Source organism: Lactuca virosa, chromosome 3 (genome assembly GCF_052849685.1).
Source record: "Lactuca virosa cultivar CGN04683 chromosome 3, Lactuca_virosa_CGN04683_v6, whole genome shotgun sequence".
Lineage (NCBI taxonomy): Eukaryota > Viridiplantae > Streptophyta > Magnoliopsida > Asterales > Asteraceae > Lactuca > Lactuca virosa.
Genome location: NC_136428.1, coordinates 238,131,744 through 238,154,806, shown reverse-complemented (window position 1 = coordinate 238,154,806; position 23,063 = coordinate 238,131,744). Strand labels below are relative to the sequence as shown.

The following is a 23,063-nucleotide window of genomic DNA, read 5'->3' as shown; positions in this document are numbered from 1 at the left end:
ATATATGTACGAGGTTGTGTGGAGTGCACGCATGTATAAGATCGAATCAGAAGCCGGTTCGACGACCAGTCGGGGGTCCGGGGGCAGCGCCCGCGGGTCCGGGGTTTCCAAAGGGGCAGCGCCCCTTTGGCGGGGTCTAGGGGCAGCGCCCCTAGAGGGGTCCAAGGGGCAGAGCCCCTGGATGGTAAAACTAACGAAACTCGTTAGTTTTGGTAACCCTAATCCGGATTAATATTACTTGCTTCCAAAGCAACTAATGACGGCCCAACCCTAATGAAACCCTAATCGTGTTTAATATATAAACAACTCTTCCTTTCCAGAAGAGGGAACGTTCATTAGCTCTCGTTTTTCATCACACATTAGCATATTGGCTTACGTTTTCTGTGCCTAGAAACGTAAGTGTCCACTTGGATTATCCTAGGCTGAATTTCTTGTAACCCAGGCATAGGGTAGAAATATCAGTTCGGAAAGTGATATCACGATCTAAGTTGGTATCTAGATCTCCATCACAAACCCTAAATTTCCCAACAGTGTATTGTTCAGTCGTGGCAGGAATATGTAAGTTATATATATATATATATATATATATATATATATATATATATATATATATATATATATATATATATATATATATATATATATATCCCAGCTTTTAGTACAATAATAATGTTGTTTTGGTAAATTGTAGGATGCATATGAGAGAGGTATGATTGATAAGTATGGGGAGGACATACTTGAACACACAGGAAATGATGTTGAGTTGTGGGCGCTAAGTCAAGGAGGTAGAAAGGATCATCATCTTTATGGGATAGGATCGACTGATCATGATTTCACAATGACACGGACACCATCATATGGGTATTCTATGGTCTCCATTGAGTACGTACATTCACAGTTGCAGGTATACTTATATAATAAATACATTGTGTTCTTATAAAAAGTATGTTGCTATTATATACAAAAAAAATGATGCCATTAGTAAAAGAATATAGTATGTTTTTATTTTTGATAAAAAAAAAAAGGAAAAGTACATTTCTATTATGTTTATAATATGTAAGTAGATCTACATTGTTAGAAAGAATATAGTATGTTTCTATTATGTATAAAAGATGAAGTCTGTTCTGTTATGGATAAAAACATAGAATACATTGCTATTATGAATAACAAGTAATGTATATTGTTATTATGAATAAAAAATACGATTATGTTTCTGTTATGGATAAAAAATAAAGTATTTTGTATAATGTATTAAAATAAAGTATATTGCTATTATTGGCTAAAACTAAAAATATATTGCTATTATGGATAATAATGTAAGTATATTTTCTATATTGGTAAAATAAATATATTATGTTGTTAACATGGTTAAAATAATATAATACATTGTTATTATGTTTTACTATTATATGGTAAAAATAAAGTGTTGTTGTCGATATCACCAAAAGTAAAGTACATTACTCGTACGTATTAAAATAAAGATCGTTACTATTATGGATAAAACCAAAAATATTTTGGTATTTTAGATAAACAAACTATAAGTACATTTCCTTATATCGGTAAACAAGAAAAGTATGTTGCTATTATGGGTCAGAAATAGTGTATGTTGCTATAATGAATTAAACATGTTAAGAGATATAGATTGTTTTAATAATTAAAAAGTGTTTATTCATTAATTATATATTATTATTTTAACATTTTTTAGATACGGGACTTGCAAATCCAGATGGAAGTGGAACAAAAAGCATGAAAAGCACGAGAAGGCTTACAAGACCGAATAGAAACCGAACGAAAATCACGAGAAACAATGCAAGCACAAATATCATAACTTATGAGACGATTTGGTAACCATCATGGAAATCCACCAAATTGATCCTACTTTTTTATATTTGTTATTTTAGAAACTTCTTAAACACTTGTCGTTTATTATATTTGTGGTTTAGACGTTTATTAAAACTTATGTTTTATTGTATAAGTTTAAGATTTATATTTACCAATGTTGTAAAAGTTGAGATCATAACTAAGATTGTTTTACATTCTTAATGATCGTGATCGTAAGATCGAATCAGTATCGAAGATCCTACAAAATGAACTAGTCTCCAAATTTGCTTGTAATCTCTTGTTTATGAAGTACCAATTTACTCATCAATGATGGAATAAAAAATTATTTTTTAGCCATGAATCATAAATTTGGATACTACAAACCGCAAAAATTATGGATAAAACATTAATTTTAAGCATAACAAGAATTAAGATCATAATTACCGTATACAACTAAAGACATAAGATCACAAATGGAATAACATTGATACTCTGCTTAATTCAAGATGAATTGGTGATGCTTTATGAGACTTCTTGTGACATGAGATACTTGATTTCAAGTTGAGTACGATGTTTTGAGGCTTAACTATATAATAAAGAATAAAACGTTAGAATCATGTCGGATTAAGATCTTGCGACTATTCTTTATAATGCTCTTTTTTTAATCATCTATAATATTATTGAACGTCTTGTTTTTATTATTATTTATAATGCTCGTCAAATGGTCATGAACATTGATTTTATATTTTTACTCGAACTACAAATAGAATAAGTTACTCGTCGATAATAAATGTACATATCTACGAAAATTACTTGTTTGCAACAAAATGATTTTTATTTCTAATATGTGAATACCTGTTAAGTTTATCATTTTTGATCCAGAAGAAGAAGTAGTGAGAGATTATAAAGCATGATATCATGGGGTTTATGACATTCTTTTAGCATGATTGAATTCTTAATGGGTGTAATTATTTCCTTCTTACTCTAATTTTTATGACTGACTGTCCAACTCTAGTTGTTGGTTATCAGTCCATAAACCTCCATAGTTGTCAATACAAAATCTTAGATAAGATCCTTATGAATTGGTTAAGTTGGTAGATGTAGTTGTAAGTATGGTGGAGTCTACCTCTATCAAAGGAAAGCAAATCTTAGATGGTATGTGAATTATGAATAAGATCATTCAATGGTTCAAGAAGATAAAGAAACAATTACTAGTTTTGAAGATTGAGTTTGCTAAGGATTATTTGCTCTGGATTATGTAGTTTATAGGGTTTGGTAATTAATGGTGTGCTTGAATGAGGACACGTTTGAAGTCGACTATGGCTTTTATTGTAACACATGTGTCCTCATGTATGATTTATAATTCTTAACTTTTCCATGTATGCAATTTGGGTGTCCTACGTTGGGCGTAGGATAGCCTCCCATGGTGGCCATATGCAAAAGATTCCATGCGAGGGTTTTAATGCTCTACGCTAGGCATAGAGATACCTACGTTGGGCGTAGGAGCACAACATCTAAACCCTAATTGAAGGGTTGTAAGACCTATTTAAAGGCTCTAACTCTTGAGGGCATCCTCATGATCAACCCCCATCCTCAAATTCAGTGACATAGAAACCCTATCTATCTTGTGAGAGTTTTAGAGCCTTAGTGTGTTTTTGTGTGCATTCTTGAAGAAGGAATCCATTCGAGAAGCAATTATGAGGTACAAGCTTTGTAGATCCAGAATTTGCACTTCATCATCCACCTTCAGGAGGTATAAAGCTTACATCTTGATGTCCCTTTATGATAGACCTAGTTAGCTCTTGAGTTTGTATGCTTTTTGTCCGCTAACTTTGGTCTTTATGAGTATGAGCTACTCAAACCTTATGAGTATCATTTCCAATCGTTTCTGAACTTTTGGAGTCATAAAAATGGGAGCTTGGTCACTCTCATCCATCCATGCATGAGCTCTTGAGCATTAGAGTGTTTTATAGACTCAGGGTTTGGTCTTGTGATCTTTTAAGGCATGCAAAGGTGTAAATGAAACATCCCAAAAATACGGTCCAAAAATTTCGTTTTAAAACTTATAATAAAACCATAATTCATTCATCATCATAAGAAATCATAAATCGTGTATCTCAAACATCGTGACAAATATTGTATCAAAATCATATGAGAAAAATATCAGAGTCTAACATCCCAGGCTAAAGTTGTGGTGTGTGACATGCAGTCATCCCGAGCTCTTCCCCTTGCTAGTGGAAGTACCTGAAACCAAAACTGAAAACTATAAGCACGAAGCTTAGTGAGTCTCCCCAAACTACCACATACCATACATATAACATGCAACTAGGAGATACGGGCCCACTCTTATGGAGATTCGGGCCCCGCCCACACTCCGCTGTCTAGGAGATTCGGGCCCCGCCCACACTCCGCTGTCTAGTAGATTCGAGCCCCGCCCACACTCCGATGTCTAGGATATTCGGGCCCCGCCCACACTCCGCTACTAACATGCATTCAAGTATCACACAAACAACAAGTATATCTATTCCTATCAAGCAGTCACATATCTATACTCAAATAATACTACGAGATTTGGGCCCCGCCCATACTCGGCTACTATGAGATTCGGGCCCCGCCCACACTCAGCTACTAACATATCACATATACGGGCCGGCCTTGGTGCCTGCGACCCATTCCTACTGAAAGGAAACTCACCTCACATTGTTGAAGTCCCGCAGACAAAACTCTCGCTGCTGGATGACATATTCCCGAACTGTAAACATCAAAATAACACCCAATTAATAATTGGGTTTCAACACATAACCATAAGTCCATGCTTGGGGTAAAGGACTATTTTACCCCCATCTTAGCTTGATTCAAACCCAAGGCCCAATCCAAAGGCCCAAAAGTCAAACAATGAACCAAAGCCCAACATGTGGCCTAATTTTTCCAAATTGGGCCCAAATCTCTACATGGTCTTACCTTAAGGCCCAACCATTTATTCTGGCTCAAACACTTGGCAGTCCACTAGTCCAATATCTCATAATCATTAAGGCCCAGTTATGGCCCATCGATGGCCCAATTTTCCCAATTGGGCCTAAGCCTGTCCAATGGGCCTTATCCTAAAACCCAATCTAATTATTCTAGTCCATATATTTGTTCTTGGATGGCCCATAAAGAGCCCAATCACTAAAACCCAACAGAAAGGCCCAACTCAAGGCCCAACTAAAATTAGGGTTTGTCACATGAAATGACGATTAAGGTTAAGTATTCTAAGTTAACCCATTAATGACTTAACCCATTAAGTTCATCACTCCATTAGGACATTCATACAATGTAGTTGGACATAAATCAAAATTCCATTCTATCAGTCCAAACGCGGGTCCCGACAATCCAAAGCTAACATCTTCCAAAATTAGGATTTTCTAAACCCTAATTACGGTTTCCAACCCAAACATACGCCAACCAAATCCAAGATTAGGTTTTTAGGTCCATTAGGGTTCCACTATGTCGGGCACCTCCCACTGCCACCTCGGGCAGTGGTGGTCGGCGGCTCACGGCGGCAGGCGGTGGACACCACCATTTCCAATGGTGGTGGCTTATAATCTTGACTCAAACTTCATCAAAACAACCCGGAACACAACACACACCTTACTACACTCACACATACACATACAGCCACCACCATACGGCGGTTGGTGGTGGAAAAGCGGTGGCAGGAGGCGGCAACCACCATGGTTGGCAGTCATGATGGGTTTTTCTCGCCAAACTCACACGTATAATCCCCATGAACGCATCAATCAACAAGTACACTCGAATATACAACCATACAGCCGCCGCCTAGGCGGCAGGAGTCATCGAAAAAACGCACACAACGAGAGAGACGGAGAGAGAGAGAGAGAAGAATGTGGGTTGTGGTGGACTTACCGGGCATTTCTGGTAGCTCAAGACCCACACACGACGAACAGATACACCGGGGTGGCTGCCTGGCGGCTTGTCTGATCGGAAAAACAAACGAAGAAGAAGAGAGATGGCGGCTGGGGAGTCACAAGGTGGTGACGGCTGCTAAAGGATCCAGCTTAGGGTTAGAAGACGCGACGAGGGGGAATCGGGAATCGACCACCTTAACCCGGATCCATAATAAACTTTCGTCCCTTTTACATACTCGGACCCGCCTTCACTAAACATTACTAACTTCATCTGGATTTTACCCTTTAGCCCCCATCACTCCAATTTTCTTTTAATATAAGTCCTAATAAATACCATGCAACCCCTGTCTTCAAAATTCTTTACAAATTGAATCCAGAATTTACCATTTAGCCCTTGCTTCCCAAAATCTATTCAACATACGCCCATATGATACCATTTAAACTTATGGATTTAGGGCTTTAATAAAATAATATGAAATATCATTTACATCTCGGGGTTTAGGAATTATTATTTATTTATTTATTTTATTTAATCTTACTTATTTAAATTCCAAAATAGAATGTTACAACTCTCCCCCACTTAAATGAGATTTCGTCCTTGAAATCATTCCTTACCAATCCCAGCAAGCCAACAACCTGATCAACAAGGCTACAACCTCGAGCATACTACAGCCTTGCCAAAGCGACCGAAACCGACCCTCGCAAGGCTCTCTATCTTGCAGATGAATGAATTCCTTGCAATACAATCACACTTACCCAATATGAAATCTGAGTCTCGAAATGGTCTAACTCCCTGACAGATGACCATACCGAGTCATTATTGTTGAACCTAGTCCACTTATCTCTCAACTGACTACTCCACTTCTGATAACTCGAGGTTTTCACTAGAAAACAGAATCACAAACCAAATATCCCTGCAGAACACCTATACTTGACCAAGGCTCAGATAATCCGTCAAGTAGAAGATTCATTCCTGCAACGGTTAAGACTCATACGAGGGTTGCGCAACAAAGTCAAATGAATTACTCTGAGATTATTTAATCCCGCTGTGAATGACTTGGCATCCCTCAGTATACTAGCTGCTTCACACAAGAATTCTCTTATCACAACTTCTGCCCGAACATCCTACTATCTCTTATCCACTGTCCGAATGAGTCGAGACCTCCCAGGTCCCAACTTATCTGCCAACTAACTGGAATACTGGATTCCCACCCGGTCGCTGAACTAATGAACACGCTCTTAGTCGCTTCCCGCGACTTCTGAAGAAAACTTCGGCTATCGAAACTACCTTATCCACATTGTCACTCTCGGATCTATATTTCCTAGGATCTATGATCCCACGCCTTGACCAAACGATCTCTACCAGGTCCCACCTGCATAGCTATAATCATATAGGCCTCGCCCTCGGGTCCCACCCAAACTAAATCACTGCCGCATAACATCCTGAGAATATAGCACTGCCAAGCATATCTGGGTGTTGGCCTCCCTTTCGTTATGATTCAACCGGCTAATGCTGAGCATATCTGGGTGCTCGACCTACCCCTTGTTGTAAAACCGTAATTTTTCAAACAATTTTTCACTTTTAAAAATATAATTTCATTCATAAATATTCTCAAATCTCAATGTATCACATCTCAAATCCATAAAAACACATCCCAAGATCAAAATGTATAAAACTCCAATAGTGTGTACTGATCATGCCGGCGCCTTCCCGCGATCCTCACTGGTACCTGAAACACATAACACAAAACACTGTAAGCATAAATGCTTAGTGAGTTCCCCAAAATACCACATATAACACATATTAGCCACTCGAGGCTATAACTCTGTGGGCCCACTGGCCCTAACTTTGTGGACCCTCTGGTCCTAACTCTGTGGACCTTCCGGTCCTAACTCTGTAAACTCTGGAATACACACAGCATAAATCACATAGAAATAATGCAGTGCAACACATCACATACATAGCATACAAGATACTCTGTCACATACTCTACTTACCACTCAAGGTAAAGTATAGTGAGAAGACTCACCTCGGATAACTCGGAAACCCTCGAACTCGGAAATACTGATCTAGCCTCCGCCTAATCACATAAAATAATTACTCTAATCAATAAAACTTTCAAAGACTAGTCTAATCCCTCTCTAAGCTCTCTATGGAGGGTAAAAGACCATTCTACTCCTCCAATGGCTCAGAAATCCAAACATTGACTAAACCCCCAATAGTCAACGAAGTCAACTCTAGTCAACGGTCAACTTTGACCAGACTCGTCGAGTGCACTCGGGCGACTCGGCGAGTCCACGCGGGTCCCTGAATCCTTCTAAGCCTCACTTGGCACGTCGAGTCCCTCCTCCACTGGCCGAGTTACTCTTCAACGAATCGCGGGGCAACCCCGACTCGACTCGTCGAGTCCACTTATGGACTCGGCGAGTTGCTCCCATAACAACACTCAAATGACATTTTGAGGTCAGAATTTTTTCTCTAAACTATAGATCTGACTTCCCCACGACCAATAACCACGTAAAGGTCGAAACTTGACTCACATGCAATGCACCCAAGGCTTTCCTTGGTGAAATGGCTTCTAAAATGGCAACCTAGTCTCCTTTCCTCTATAAACCAACATAAAGCAGAATGGAGAAGGCTCTCTGGACCTCTATGGGTCCAGATCCGAGGTCTAACACAGCAAGGGACCATAAATTCAACTTTTCAAGCCCTAAAAGGTTATAGAAAACCCTAGATCATAGTTTCTTAACCCAAAACAGAAAGGAAGTTCGAATTGATACCTCAACAGTGTAGATCTGAACTTGAAAACCCTGGATCCACAGCTTCCTTGACCTCCTCTTGCTGGAAACAACTTCTCCTTTGCTAAATCACACCAAAATCGATCAATATGGCATTATCACTCTCTCAACTCGCTCAAGCTCTCAAGGGGCACTCTCTCTGGACAGGTAGCCGCACAAGAGGGCTATAAGGTCCTTTAAATAGGGCTCAGGCCCGGGGATTTAGGGTTTCAGCCTACAGCGTGGACTCGTCGAGTCCCCCTCACCGACTCGTCGAGTCCGGTCATTAATCCAGTCAGCAAACGCGATCTTACTCGACGAGTCCAAGCGTCGACTCGTCGAGTCCCTCTCTTTTACTCAAAAACATGATTAAACGTAATACCTGGAAATCCGGATGTTACAATTCTCCCCCACTAGAATTAGACTTCGTCCTCGAAGTCTTGCTCCGCAAACAACTCTGGATGCTGCTCCCGCATCTCCAACTCCGGCTCCCAAGTCAGCTCGGACCCTCTTCGATGCTGCCACTGGACTTGAACCAGGGGCACCTCCTTGTTCCTCAGAACCTTGATCTTTCGATCCAAAATCGCAACCGGCCTCTCAACATAATTCAGGCTCGCATCCACCTGAATATCTCCCAATGGCACCACCGCCGACTCGTCAGCTATACACTTCCTCAACTGAGACACGTGGAAGGTATCATGAATCTGGCTCAACTCTGATGGTAGTTCCAAACTGTATGCTACCCTGCCCACCCTCGCGGTCACCTTGAACGGACCAATGTACCGGGGCCCCAACTTGCCCCTCTTCCTGAATCGGATCACTGCTTTCCAAGGAGACACCTTCAGGAGTACGAAGTCTCCCACCTGAAACTCAAGCTCGGATCGTCGTCTATCCGCATAACTCTTCTGGCGACTCTGAGTTGTCAACAACCTCTGCCTGACCTGTTGTATCTGCTCAGTCATCTGAAGCACTATCTCAGTGCTACCCATCACGCGCTGCCCTACCTCTCCCCAGCAAATGGGAGTCCGACACCTCCTTCCATACAACAACTCAAAGGGAGGCATACCGATACTCGAATGGTGGCTGTTGTTATAAGAAAACTCAGCCAACGGCAGATACATGTCCCAACTTCCTCCGAAGTCCAACACACATGCCCTAAGCATGTCCTCAAGTGTCTGAATCATCCGCTTGCTCTGACCGTCCGTCTGTGGGTGGTATGCAGTACTGAAATGCAGTCTCGTACCCAACTCCTCATGGAATTTCTTCCAGAACCTGGAAGTGAAACGCACATCTCGATCCGACACGATCGAGATCGGTACTCCATGCCGCGATACCACCTCTCTCACATACATCTCTGCCAGCTTCTCCGCAGAAGAGCTCTCACTGATAGCAAGAAAATGAGCGCTCTTCGTTAGCCGGTCAACGATCACCCAAATTGCATTTACACCTCTCGCAGTCCTCGGCAATTTGGTGATAAAATCCATGGAAATCTGCTCCCACTTCCACTGGGGAATCTCAAGTGGCTGCAACTTGCCATGCGGACGCTAGTGCTCGGCCTTAACCCTGCGACAAGTCAAGCACCTCTCCACGAACCACGCAACATCCCTCTTCATACAGGGCCACCAATAGTCTCTCTTCAGGTCCAAATACATCTTAGTGGCCCCGGGATGGATCGAGAACCTCGATCTGTGCGCCTCCTCCATCAGAATGGTACGTGCCCCGCCCTCAAATGGCACCCAAATCCGACCCTGAAAGGTCATGAGCTCTCGACTATCGGTAACGAACTCAGACACCGGCCCAATCACTCGTTCTCTCTTGCGGTTCTCCGGTCTCATGGCCTCTACCTGGGCCTCCCGAATGGTGTCCAACACCGGAGTCATCACCGTCAACCTCAAACAAACATCACGTATCGGGGCGCTCTCCACCCTACGACTCAGGGCATCGACTACAATGTTAGCCTTGCCCGGGTGGTACAGGATCTCACACTCATAATCCTTTACCACATCCAACCATCTCCTCTGGCGCATATTCAGGTTGGTCTGATCCATCAAATACTTCAGGCTCTTGTGATCCGTGTATATGGTACACCGGACCCCATACAAATAGTGACGCCAGATCTTGAGGGCGAACACTACAGCCCCCAATTCCAAATCGTGAGTAGGATACCTCGCCTCATGAGGCTTCAGCTGCCTCGATGCGTATACTATTACATGCCCTCTCTGCATCAGCACCGCACCCAATCCCGATATCGACGCGTCACAGTACACTACAAAATCCTCCATCCCCTCCGGAAGGGCTAACACCGGGGCGTCGCATAATCTCTGGCGAAGTGTCTCAAAGGAGGCCTGCTGCTCTGGGCCCCAACTAAAAGCCACGCCCTTCCGAGTCAACCTGGTGAGAGGAACAGCAATCTTGGAGAAATCTTTAATAAATCTCCTATAATAGCCGGCCAACCCCAGAAAACTCCTGATCTCGGTGGGGGATCTCGGCACCTCCCAACTCATCACCGCCTCTATCTTGGCCGGATCGACCAATATTCCATTCTGGTTAACGAGATGTCCCAGGAACTGGACCTCTCGTAACCAGAAATCACACTTGGAGAATTTGTCGTAAAGCCTCTCCGATCTCAGAACTCCAAGGATCTCTCTCAAATGCTCCTCATGCTGCTCTTTGGATCTCGAGTACACCAATATATCATCAATGAACATTATCACCGAACGATCCAACATCGGTCTGCACACTCTGTTCATGAGATTCATGAATGCCGCCGGTGCATTGGTGAGTCTGAAAGGCATCACCACGAACTCGTAATGCCCATAACGAGTCCTGAATGCTGTCTTCTGGATATCCTCCTCACGCACTCTCATCTGATGATATCCAGACCTCAGATCAATCTTGGAGAACCAAGACGCTCCCTGCAACTGATCGAACAAATCGTCGATCCTTGGTAAGGGGTAACGGTTCTTGACCGTCAGTTTGTTCAACTCCCGGTAATCAATGCACATCCGGTGTGAACCATCCTTTTTCTTGACAAAAAGGATCGGCGCTCCCCACGGCGAGCTACTCGGCCGAATAAACCCCTTCCCCAGCAGCTCCTGCAGCTGTGAGAATAACTCCTGCATCTCTGGTGGCGCAAGGCGATAGGGCGCCTTGGCGATAGGCGCTGCCCCCGAAACCAAATCGATACGGAACTCTACCTGCCTCTCGGGAGGCACGCCCGGCAACTCCTCGGGGAAAACATCTGGGAACTCACGCACTATCGGGACCTCATCGACCGACCTCGGTCTCTCTGCATCTACTCTCGTATCCACCACATAAGCCACAAACCCACTACAGCCCTGCTGTAGGCTCTGCCTCGCTCTAGCGGCCGAACAAAATGCTGACCCAGAACGGGTACCCTCGCCATAAACTGTAAGAAATCCCCCACTAGGGTCTCGTATGGTCACCAACTGTCGCTCACAGTCGATAACCGCTTCAAACCTGCTCAACCAGTCCATGCCCACGATGACATAGACATCTCCCATCGCAATCGGGACCAAATCAATCGAAAACTCAACGCCGAAGATCTCGAGTACACATCCTCGAATCACATCAGTGGCATACACCGCTCTCTCGTCATCTATGGAAACTCGCAAAGGTCGACTCAACGCCTCTCGACAGATACTGATGTGCTGACTAAAGGCTAACGACACAAAAGACCGACTCGCACCCGAGTCAAATAACACCAAAGCAGGTACAGAACTCACAAGAAATGTACCTACGCATATCATAATATAAGCATAACACCACAAACTCAAAATAAATAGATGAAAGAATACATACCAGCCACAACATCTGGCGCTGTGCGGACTTCCTCCGCTGTCAACTGGAAGGCTCTCCCTCGTTCCTTCGGCGCCTCGGCCTTCACCGGCCGACTCTCGGTAGCTCGAACAGCAGCAGGGGCGGATCCCTGCGATGCTCCCTGTGCTGATCCCCGCAGCTGCGGACACTCGGTGATATGTGTATAATTAGCCATATGTTTAGTATAGATTTTTATTCATTTTTAGCTAATTATGTGCATAATATGGACAAAAGGTACTTAATAATGTCTAAATTGTGTTTTCAGTCCAGAAGACATGCTTGGAAGCAAAAAGGAATAAGGAGAAGCAATTAGAAATCAAAGAATAAAGAAAAAAAAAGATATCTGAAGCTACTCGGCGAGTCCACGGAGCTACTCGGTGAGTTTCCGAGAATATTCGCGAAGAAAAGTCAAGAGTCCTTGATAAACACGTATTTTCCACATCTACTCGGCGAGTTGAGGACCTACTCGCCGAGTTGATCCTGTTTTGTGATAAGTATAAATACGGAACCTTATTCCGAATTGGGGGACTTCTGGCTTTCTTGGGAGATACACCTGCGATTGAAGAACCCTTTGGAGACCTGAAGAACCCTAATCTTCGATCTTTTGCAGACTCAAGGCGAATTAGGTCATATTTTCCACTTAATCTTAGGATTTAATCATGACTAGCCTAGTTAAATTCGTGTTTGAGATTGTTTCAATTGTAATCATGAGCTAAATTCGTGTTGTTTCTGTTTAGGAAAAAACCAAGTTACTCCTATGGTTTGATTATTACTTCTATTGATTGTTTATTGGTGATTTTATTAAATTAAGTTTGTTAAAGAACCTTATGCATTAACCATAACTATTTTCTGTTAATTGGAAGACAACTAAGCTGCATGAACATCTCTTAGTTGTTAACCTCATATGTTTATGTGAACACTTCATCATATGTCTAGGATTAACGAGCATGAAACTAGGATTAATTAGAGAATAGGTAAATTAATGTGTGAGCTTGTTTGAGAAACCAACAAACAAGAGGTTAGTTGAGTCACCAACTTGATTAACCAATTACAAATCTTATTTAATCCAAATAAATTAACTAGGGAGTTAATTAGTTTAAACAATTGGCCACTGCTTGAATTGATTAATTTTCTAAGGGTTAGTAATTGTGAACATGAATCTAACCACTATAGTTGGTAACCAATAACAATTAATTATCATCTTATTATACAAATAACCATAGGAGTGAATTGGTTGGACCTAAACATAAACTTTTTATCAAATTTGGTGAATTTTTACTTGTTTTTAGTTGTTTAGTTAATCACTTGTTAGGTGGTGTGTTTAAGTTTCTAGTCTTGTAAAACTAGAGAAAAACTCTTTACTTTTATTACTTGTTTAGTTAAAATTAGTTATTAGTTTAATTTCCGTTCCCTGAGTTCGATACCCTACTTATCCAACTATACCACTAAAAGACAGGTTCACTGCCTTTGTGTGCTAAATTTATAATTTAAAAGTAGGAATAAAACCAGTGCATTTCACACACATCAAGTTTTTGGCGCCGTTGCCGGGGAACGGTTCAAAAATTAAGTCTAATTCCTAATTTTATCGATCCTTTGTGTGAGTTTTTCTTGCACAAAGTTAATTTTTTAGTAATTCAGTAAGTAGGTTAGGTTTTAGAATTTATTAGTTTTTTAGAAGTTTTTATTTAGTTTTTAATTTTTTTTAGTTTAGACAGGCTACTCGCCGAGTGCACTCGCACCTACTCGGCGAGTACCCTGCTGTTTGGCAATTAATTCTTAGTTAGTTCAGTTTCATTTTTTGTTCTTTTTACGCGTTTTTCTTGTTTATTTGCAGGATTTTCATGACCAGAGGATCCAACACTCCACTGGTACCCCCTTTTGAAGACCCAGAATCCGCATTGAGAAAGAACAAAGGCAAAGACGTTGAAAGCTCGAATACACCTAAGAAGTCGTCGTTGTCTAACTTAAAGACTGTTTTTGGGAAGAAGAAGAGCAGCAAATCAGGAGCATCCAACGCCTCTTTAGCAAGCGAAGACCCAATCAAAGAGGATACCGAGTACGACTCCGAAGGAGAAGAAGACCCTACATTCGGGCACGTTTCCGATTTCGACGACGAATTAGCTATTCTTATGGCTAACATCGAGGAAGTCCCCATGGGGGAATGGAAGAAGAGGATACGCGATGATACTGGCCCGGGACTTGTTCAACCCACAATTGCCACTTTTGAGCTTAAGGGTCACATTCATGCTCTACTCAAAACGTTCCCTTTCCACCGGGGGAACGTACTCATCACGAAAATAGCGGTGAACCTCTCCCAGGTCACCACGACAAGCTCTGCAGAAGAGTAGTGCGCTGTCACCAACTTCCACCAGTCCTTCGCTCCCAAGCGAAGCTGGTTCAGCGCGAACCGAACTCTCAGATGCTCCGAACATGAACACGTATAGAAGCATCCCTTAATATCAGAAATCCATCTCATCGCAGCGATCGGATCCTGCGTCCCGTCAAACTCTGGTGGCTTTGTGTTGCTGAACTCTCGGTACAACAACGAGTCACCCCCTTGCGGCCTCGCATCAGCGACGGCTGCAGCAACAACAGCATCAGTAAGAGCAGCGTAACGCTCATCAAAAGTCTCGATCAGGGTGGTCTTGATAAACCCAAACATCTCTGGTATCTCGGCTCGGATGGCAGCAGCCACCTCCTCATGAATCAGCCTGCGGATCTCCTCATCACTAAAACCACTGCTCTCAGGTGTGTGGCGTGTCGCAACCATGATGTCTCACTGTAATACAACACAAAATATCAGAGACTCACTCGAGTGTACACACACTCGATATCCCATTCCTACTCGATCCCTGGTACCCTAAGGATTCTTACTTGGGCTGCGCACTGCTCCGGTGTCTTCAGTAGTACGGGCCCAATACTACCGTCCACACCGCATCAGTATTCACCCCAAGTCCTCCTCCTAGGATCCCAAATCCCAAGTACTCTACTCTCACTATGCATAGTCTACTCTCTAGCAGATCTCTCATAAGCTCCTCGCTGCTATCTACTTCACTCTCAAGCATCTTCTAGCATCAAAACCCCTAGGCTAAGGCATCACAAATCAGGCCACTCTAGTCCTAATAAGAATACCTAGCCTACTCTAGCATGCATAACATATTATCTTATATCTCATAACACATAATATAAGGGTATTTTATGAAATCACCGTTCGGGCGCTGGCTGATCGTACACACTGCTCTGCTCTGCTCTTTTCAAAAATCTTTTTACTCTTTTAGAAATTTTTTGTTTTATTTCGAAAAATTCCTCAAATCCTCAGTTTGAGTTCAAATGCGCTCGAAGGTGCATCCGAATCCCTCAAACCAAGGCTCTGATACCAACTTGTAACACCGTAATTTTTCAAACAATTTTTCACTTTTAAAAATATAATTTCATTCATAAATATTCTCAAATCTCAATGTATCACATCTCAAATCCATAAAAACACATCCCAAGATCAAAATGTATAAAACTCCAATAGTGTGTACTGATCATGCCGACGCCTTCCCGCGATCCTCACTGGTACCTGAAACACATAACACAAAACACTGTAAGCATAAATTCTTAGTGAGTTCCCCAAAATACCACATATAACACATATTAGCCACTCGAGGCTATAACTCTGTGGGCCCACTGGCCCTAACTCTGTGGACCCTCTAGTCCTAACTCTGTGGACCTTCCGGTCCTAACTCTGTAAACTCTAGAATACACACAACATAAATCACATAGAAATAATGCAATGCAACACATCACATACATAGCATACAAGATACTCTGTCGCATACTCTACTTACCACTCAAGGTAAAGTATAGTGAGAAGACTCACCTCGGATAACTTGGAAACCCTCGAACTCGAAAATACTGATCTAGCCTCCGCCTAATCACATAAAATAATTACTCTAATCAATACAACTTTCAAAGTCTAGTCTAATCCCTCTCTAAGCTCTCTATGGAGGGTAAAAGACCATTCTACCCCTCCAATGGCTCAGAAATCCAAACATTGACTAAACCCCCAATAGTCAACGAAGTCAACTCTAGTCAACGGTCAACTTTGACCAGACTCGTCGAGTGCACTCGGGCGACTCGGCGAGTCCACGCGGGTCCCTGAATCCTTCTAAGCCTCACTTGGCACGTCGAGTCCCTCCTCCACTCGCCGGGTTACTCTGCAACGAATCGCGGGCCAACCCCGACTCGACTCGTCGAGTCCACTTATGGACTCGGCGAGTTGCTCCCATAACAACACTCAAATGACATTCTGAGGTCAGATCTGTTTCTCTAAACTATAGATCTGACTTCCCCATGACCAATAACCACGTAAAGGTCGAAACTTGACTCACATGCAATGCACCCAAGGCTTTCCTTGGTGAAATGGCTTCTAAAATGGCAACCTAGTCTCCTTTCCTCTATAAACCAACATAAAGCAGAATGGGGAAGGCTCTCTGGACCTCTATGGGTCCAGATCCGAGGTCTAACACAGCAAGGGACCATAAATTCAACTTTTCAAGCCCTAAAAGGTTATAGAAAACCCTAGATCATAGTTTCTTAACCCAAAACAGAAAGGAAGTTCGAATTGATACCTCAACAGTGTAGATCTGAACTTGAAAACCCTGGATCCACAGCTCCCTTGACCTCCTCTTTCTGGAAACAACTTCTCATTTGCTAAATCACACCAAAATCGATCAATATGGCCTTATCACTCTCTCAACTCGCTCAAGCTCTCAAGGGGAACTCTCTCTGGACAGGTAGCCGCACAAGAGGGCTATAAGGTCCTTTAAATAGGGCTCAGGCCCAGGGATTTAGGGTTTCAGCCTACAGCGTGGACTCGTCGAGTCCCCCCTTACCGACTCGTCGAGTCCGCTCATTAATCCAGTAAGCAAACGCGATCCTATTCGACGAGTCCAAGCGTCGACTCGTCGAGTCCCTCTCTTTTACTCAAAAACATGATTAAACATAATACCTGGAAATCCGGATGTTACACTTGCAGTCTAACCTGAACGAGCATTGACGAGCACATCTGGATGCTCGACTTACCCCTTTCGGTCTAACCTGACCGAACATTGTCGAGCATATCTGGGTGCTCGACCTACCCTTTCCTGATTTCGATAACATTGTGGCCTTCCCACGATCCTACGAACTGACCCACCCGGGCCTAAATCATCTGAAAGAACTTGTGAAGGCTACAGCTTATTTCGTAGTCTAATAACACTTCCTCACACAATCTGACCATATGAAGAATGATACGGCTACCCCGTAGTCGTACCATACTTCCCCTGCTATCTGTCTGCTAGTGTATGCCACGACTTGTTGGATTAGTGTCTAAGGCTATAACTATATTTGGTAAGTACTTGACCCGGTTATGCATGGTCCTTTTGGGTTGCCTTCACCATAGCAACTTGACAGGATGATTTGTTAAGAGATAAGAGATATTATTGTCAATATATTATGAGAATAATATATTAAAGAAATAATAATGTTATTTGATTAATATAAGTCATATATTAATTGAGGATTAATTTGGTGACTTAAAGAGGTTAATTGAATAAAGGGCATGAACTGTCAAATGTGTGATAGTTGTATTTTGGGCTATGTATCCTTATGGATATTGGGGTGGACGAAATTTAGGGTTTGGGAACCTTAAATTCGTCCAAGCCTTGTATCTAGAAGGATCTTGGATTGCTTAGGGCCTAAGTCATTCAATTAGGGTTAAAGGAGAAACCCTAATAGCTCATAGTATAAATAGAACCCTTGGGGTGGAGAAATCGGCACTCTTGCAAGCCAAGCAACCCTAGGGCCGATTTCTATCTCTCCTCCCTCTCTCTCTCAAGATCATCTTCTTGCTAGTTGGTGTTTGTAAGCCATTAGAGGAGTGGCAATTGTGACTCTAAGCTCCAAGAAGAAGAAGTATCAAGCAAGTAATTCAAGGTATTCTTTCAGATCTGATTTCGTATGATTAGTTTCAATATATTACATTAGATCTACTATTGCAAGTCTTGGATTCAATGCATGTTCATGCTCATGCTCTACTCAGAGAGATCCCCTTCCACGGAAAAGACCACGAAGATGCTTACAAACACTTAGATGAAGTTAATGATGTAGCTGATTATTTTAACGTTCCAAACGTGCCTCGCGAAACTCAGCTACTTCGTATGCTTCCGGTTACATTGAAGGGTGCTGTAAAGGATTGGCTCAAGTCACTTCCCCCCGAATCCATCACTTCATGGGCCAAGATGAAAGAAGAGTTTATGGATCAATTCTGCCCACCCTCCAAGATATCTAAGTTAAAGAAAGCCATAGCCAACTTTGAACAACAAGTTGGAGAGTCACTTTATGAAGCTTGGGAGAGGTACAAGAGTTTACTAAGGAATTGCCCACATCATGATCTTAATAGTCAACAAGAAGTCTCCATTTTCTATGATGGAGTGAATGTTACAACAAGGCAATTACTTGACTCGCAAGGTCCACTCACAAAGAAAGCACCCCCGGTGATAAAGTAACTAATTGAAGAACTCTCTAAGCATTCTAGAGAATACCACAATCCAAGGAATGATGTGACAAGGGGATCAGCTTATGCAGCTTCAGAAGATTTGTCAGCAGTCATGGCTATATTGAAAACCATGGATAGGAGGATGGATAAAATGGATCAAACGATACATGCTATTCGGGTGGGTTGTGAGAATTGTAATGGACCTCATCTTACTAGAGATTGTGACTTGGGCGAGAATGGGAATAAGAAGGTGCAAGTATGTTACTCAAGTGGTGACCGATATGGTGAAGATTGGCGGAAACCCAAGAAAGAGTGGCTTCCTTATGATGAGTACAAGAGTGCTAAGGAGGAAAAGTTTAAACAAAAAGGAAGAGGTTTTTACCAAAAGGAGGAGCCGACACAAGAAAGAAAACCAAGTTTGGAAGAGATGCTTACAAAGTTTGTAGCTGCTTCAGAAAAGAGACACAATGACCAAGATGCTGCAATACAAGAAACAAGAACAATGCTTAGAAACCAGCAAGCATCCATCCACAACATCGAGACACAGCTGGGGCAACTTGCTCAACAAATCAATCAAAGATCACCGGGAGAACTTCCTAGTAAAACCGAAAACAACCCACGAGGCGCGCACATAAATATCGTGACAACAAGAAGTGGGAAGATAATTACTCCTCTGGCCCCTATTCAGACTGAAGAACCCAAGGAGTTGCAAAAGGAAGATGCAGAAAAACAAGACAGAAGTCAAAATCTGCACGATACAGAAGCTACTCGCCGAGTCCAGAATATGGACTCGACGAGTCCGGTAACCATTCCGAAAAATCAGATTCCTGAAAAGCCCTTTCAGCCTCCAATGCCATATCCAGCCCGAGCTAAACAAGAAAAGAAGGAAGAGGAATACCAGAAGTTTCTTGACCATATAAAAGCTCTTCAAATTAACATACCATTTATCGAAGCAGTTGCGCAAATGCCAAAATATGCCAAATTTCTCAAGGAGCTTTTAACCAACAGAAGGAAGATGGAGGAAGTAAAAAAAGTAGTTCTTAATGAGAACTGCTCAGCTGCCATGTTAAACAAACTACCAAAGAAGAAAGGTGACCCGGGAAGCTTGACTTTGCCTTGCCAATTTGGTAACTTGGCCACCATTCATGCTTTGGCTGATTCGGGAGCAAGTGTGAACCTCATGCCTTATTCATTTTTCAAGAAATTGGATCTCCCTGAACCAAGGCCAATTCGAATGGCAATTCACTTAGCAAATAAAACAGTCATATTTCCAAGAGGAATATGTGAGGACTTATTGGTAAAGGTGGACAAGTTCGTATTTCCCGCAGACTTTATAATTCTAGACATGGAAGCGGATCCTCAAGTCCCGATCATCCTTGGAAGACCTTTCCTTAACACGGCAAGTGCTATAGTGGACATGAGAGACTCAAAACTTACTCTACGGGTGGGGGATGATTCAGTCACTTTCGGGGTTGATCAAGCTATGAAGCATGCGAGGAATAGTGATGACACGGCATTTTCAATTGACATGTTGGATGAATTGATGGAGGAATGGGATAATGAAGACCCAAACAAGGCTACCATCATCTTTAATGAAGAACTTGATGCTGAAAAAGACCTACTGGAAATTGAGAGACTGCTGGAAGAAGCTGATTATGAGGAATTAATGAAGAACTCTGAGCACTCTACTCGCCGAGTAGACTTGTTCTACTCGCCGAGTCCAGTTGAAGAAACCCGAGAAGTCGTGAATTCTGCAAAGAACTCGTCGAGTCCATTACCTATACTCGGCGAGTACAACATACAGAATGCAAAAACAGAGCTCAAAGCACTACCAGATCACTTGGAGTATGCCTTCCTTGAAGATGGTCATCAAAAACCAGTTATAATAGCTTCTGATCTCTCCAAATCTGAAAAAGAAGAATTAGTTCAAGTCTTGAAGAAGCGAAAGCGGGCCATTGCATGGAGCATTAACGATATCAAGGGAATAATCCCCTCTTATTGTTCTCACAAGATTAACCTGGAGGAAGGAGCAAAGCCGGTTGTGCAACACCAAAGAAGATTGAACCCAAACATGCAAGAAGTGGTCAAGAAGGAAGTAGTCAAGCTCTTAGATGCAGGGATCATTTATTCTATTTCCGACAGTCCGTGGGTGAGTCCTGTCCAAGTGGTGCCCAAGAAAGGAGGGATGACGGTCATAACCAACAAGAAGAACGAGCTTATTCCGACACGAACGGTAACCGGTTGGCGAGTGTGCATCGATTATCGAAAGCTAAACGATGCCACTCATAAAGACCATTTTCCTTTACCTTTTATTGATCAAATGCTAGAAAGATTGTTGGGGCATAGCTATTATTGTTTCTTAGACGGATTTTCGGGTTACTTCCAAATACCCATAGACCCAATGGACCAAGAAAAGACCACTTTCACTTGCCCAAGTGGAACTTTTGCCTATCGTCGCATGCCCTTTGGGTTATGCAATGCACCTGCGACATTTCAAAGGTGCATGACGGCCATATTCCACGACATGGTGGAAAAATTCATGGAAGTGTTTATGGACGATTTTTCTGTTTTTGGATCTTCCTTCCATGATTGTCTCACTAACCTTGATTTAATGCTTGCAAGGTGTGAAAAAACCGACTTAGTCCTTAATTGGGAAAAATGTCACTTTATGGTCAACGAGGGTATAGTTTTAGGCCACAAAGTTTCCAAATCGGGAATTGAGGTGGATCGGGCAAAAATAGATACAATAGCCAAATTACCTCCACCAACTAATGTGAAGGGCATTAGAAGTTTTCTCGGTCACGCGGGTTTTTACCGGCGTTTCATAAAAGATTTTTCTAAAATAGCTAGACCTTTAACACAATTGCTTTTAAAAGATGCACCATTTAATTTTACTAAAGAGTGTTTAGAGGCTTTTGAATTTTTGAAAGAAAAATTGACTAATGCCCCGATCATTGTTGCCCCGAATTGGGGTTTACCATTTGAAATAATGTGTGATGCTAGTGACTTTGCATTAGGAGCTGTCCTTGGTCAAAGGGTTGATAAGCACTTTCGACCCATTTATTATGCAAGTAAGACTTTGAATCCTGCCCAAGAGAATTACACCACCACCGAAAAAGAACTACTAGTTGTGGTGTATGCTTTTGACAAATTCCGCCCTTATCTAGTTTTATCTAAAACCACTGTTTTTACTGACCACTCTGCTATCAAGTATTTGTTTGCCAAGCAGGATGCCAAGCCAAGATTGATACGTTGGGTTCTACTTCTACAAGAATTTGACATCGAGATACGCGATAAGAAAGGAATGGAGAATGTAGCAGCCGATCACTTGTCAAGGCTAGAAAACCCGCAATTGGACAAATTGGTGGACGATAAAGTTGGGGATGACTTTCCGGACGAGTACATTATGGTGACCACGGGGGAAGAGCCATGGTTCGCGGACATAGCTAATTACTTAGCTAGCAAGTACATTCCAAAAGATCTTACTTACCAACAAAAGAAGAAATTCTTTTCAGAAATAAAATACTACTTTTGGGATGAGCCATATCTTTTCCGAAGTTGCGCGGATGGAATCATTCGAAGATGTGTATTCGGAAATGAAAGTTGACAAATTTTGGAGCATTGTCATAGCGGGCCCACCGGTGGACATCATGGAGCACACTACACTGCAAAGAAGATATTCGATATTGGGTTTTATTGGCCCACAATTTTTAAAGATGCTATCCAATATGTCAAAGAATGTGATGCATGCCAAAGAGCGGGAAACATTTCATCCCGAAACGAAATGCCACAACATAGTATTCAAGTGTGCGAAGTATTTGACGTATGGGGGATCGATTTCATGGGACCATTTCCCATGTCAAAAGGCAACAAATATATATTGGTGGCGGTGGATTATGTATCCAAGTGGGCGGAGGCACAAGCTTTACCAACTAATGATGCTCGGGTGGTGGTGCGATTTTTGAAGAAGTTATTTTCGAGATTTGGAGTTCCTAAAGCCCTTATAAGTGATCGAGGCACTCACTTTGCCAATGATCAATTAGAAAAGGTGTTAAGGAAATATGGGGTAACCCATAATTTCTCTACATCTTACCATCCACAAACAAGTGGGCAAACTGAAGTGACAAATAGAGCCTTAAAAGAATTTTGGAGAGATCGGTGGGGAGCAATCGGAAGGAATGGTCAGATAAGTT

At 42.3% G+C, this 23,063-nt stretch overlaps 1 non-coding gene across 1 annotated transcript; it reads right to left on the bottom strand.

Annotated features, from left to right (window-relative positions):
* Positions 1–18,661: 18,661 nt before the first annotated feature.
* LOC145167997 (small nucleolar RNA R71) lies at positions 18,662–18,768 on the bottom strand. The gene has a single exon (XR_013741593.1). It is a non-coding gene; the product is annotated as a small nucleolar RNA R71 (small nucleolar RNA).
* Between the last annotated feature and the right edge of the window lie 4,295 nt (positions 18,769–23,063).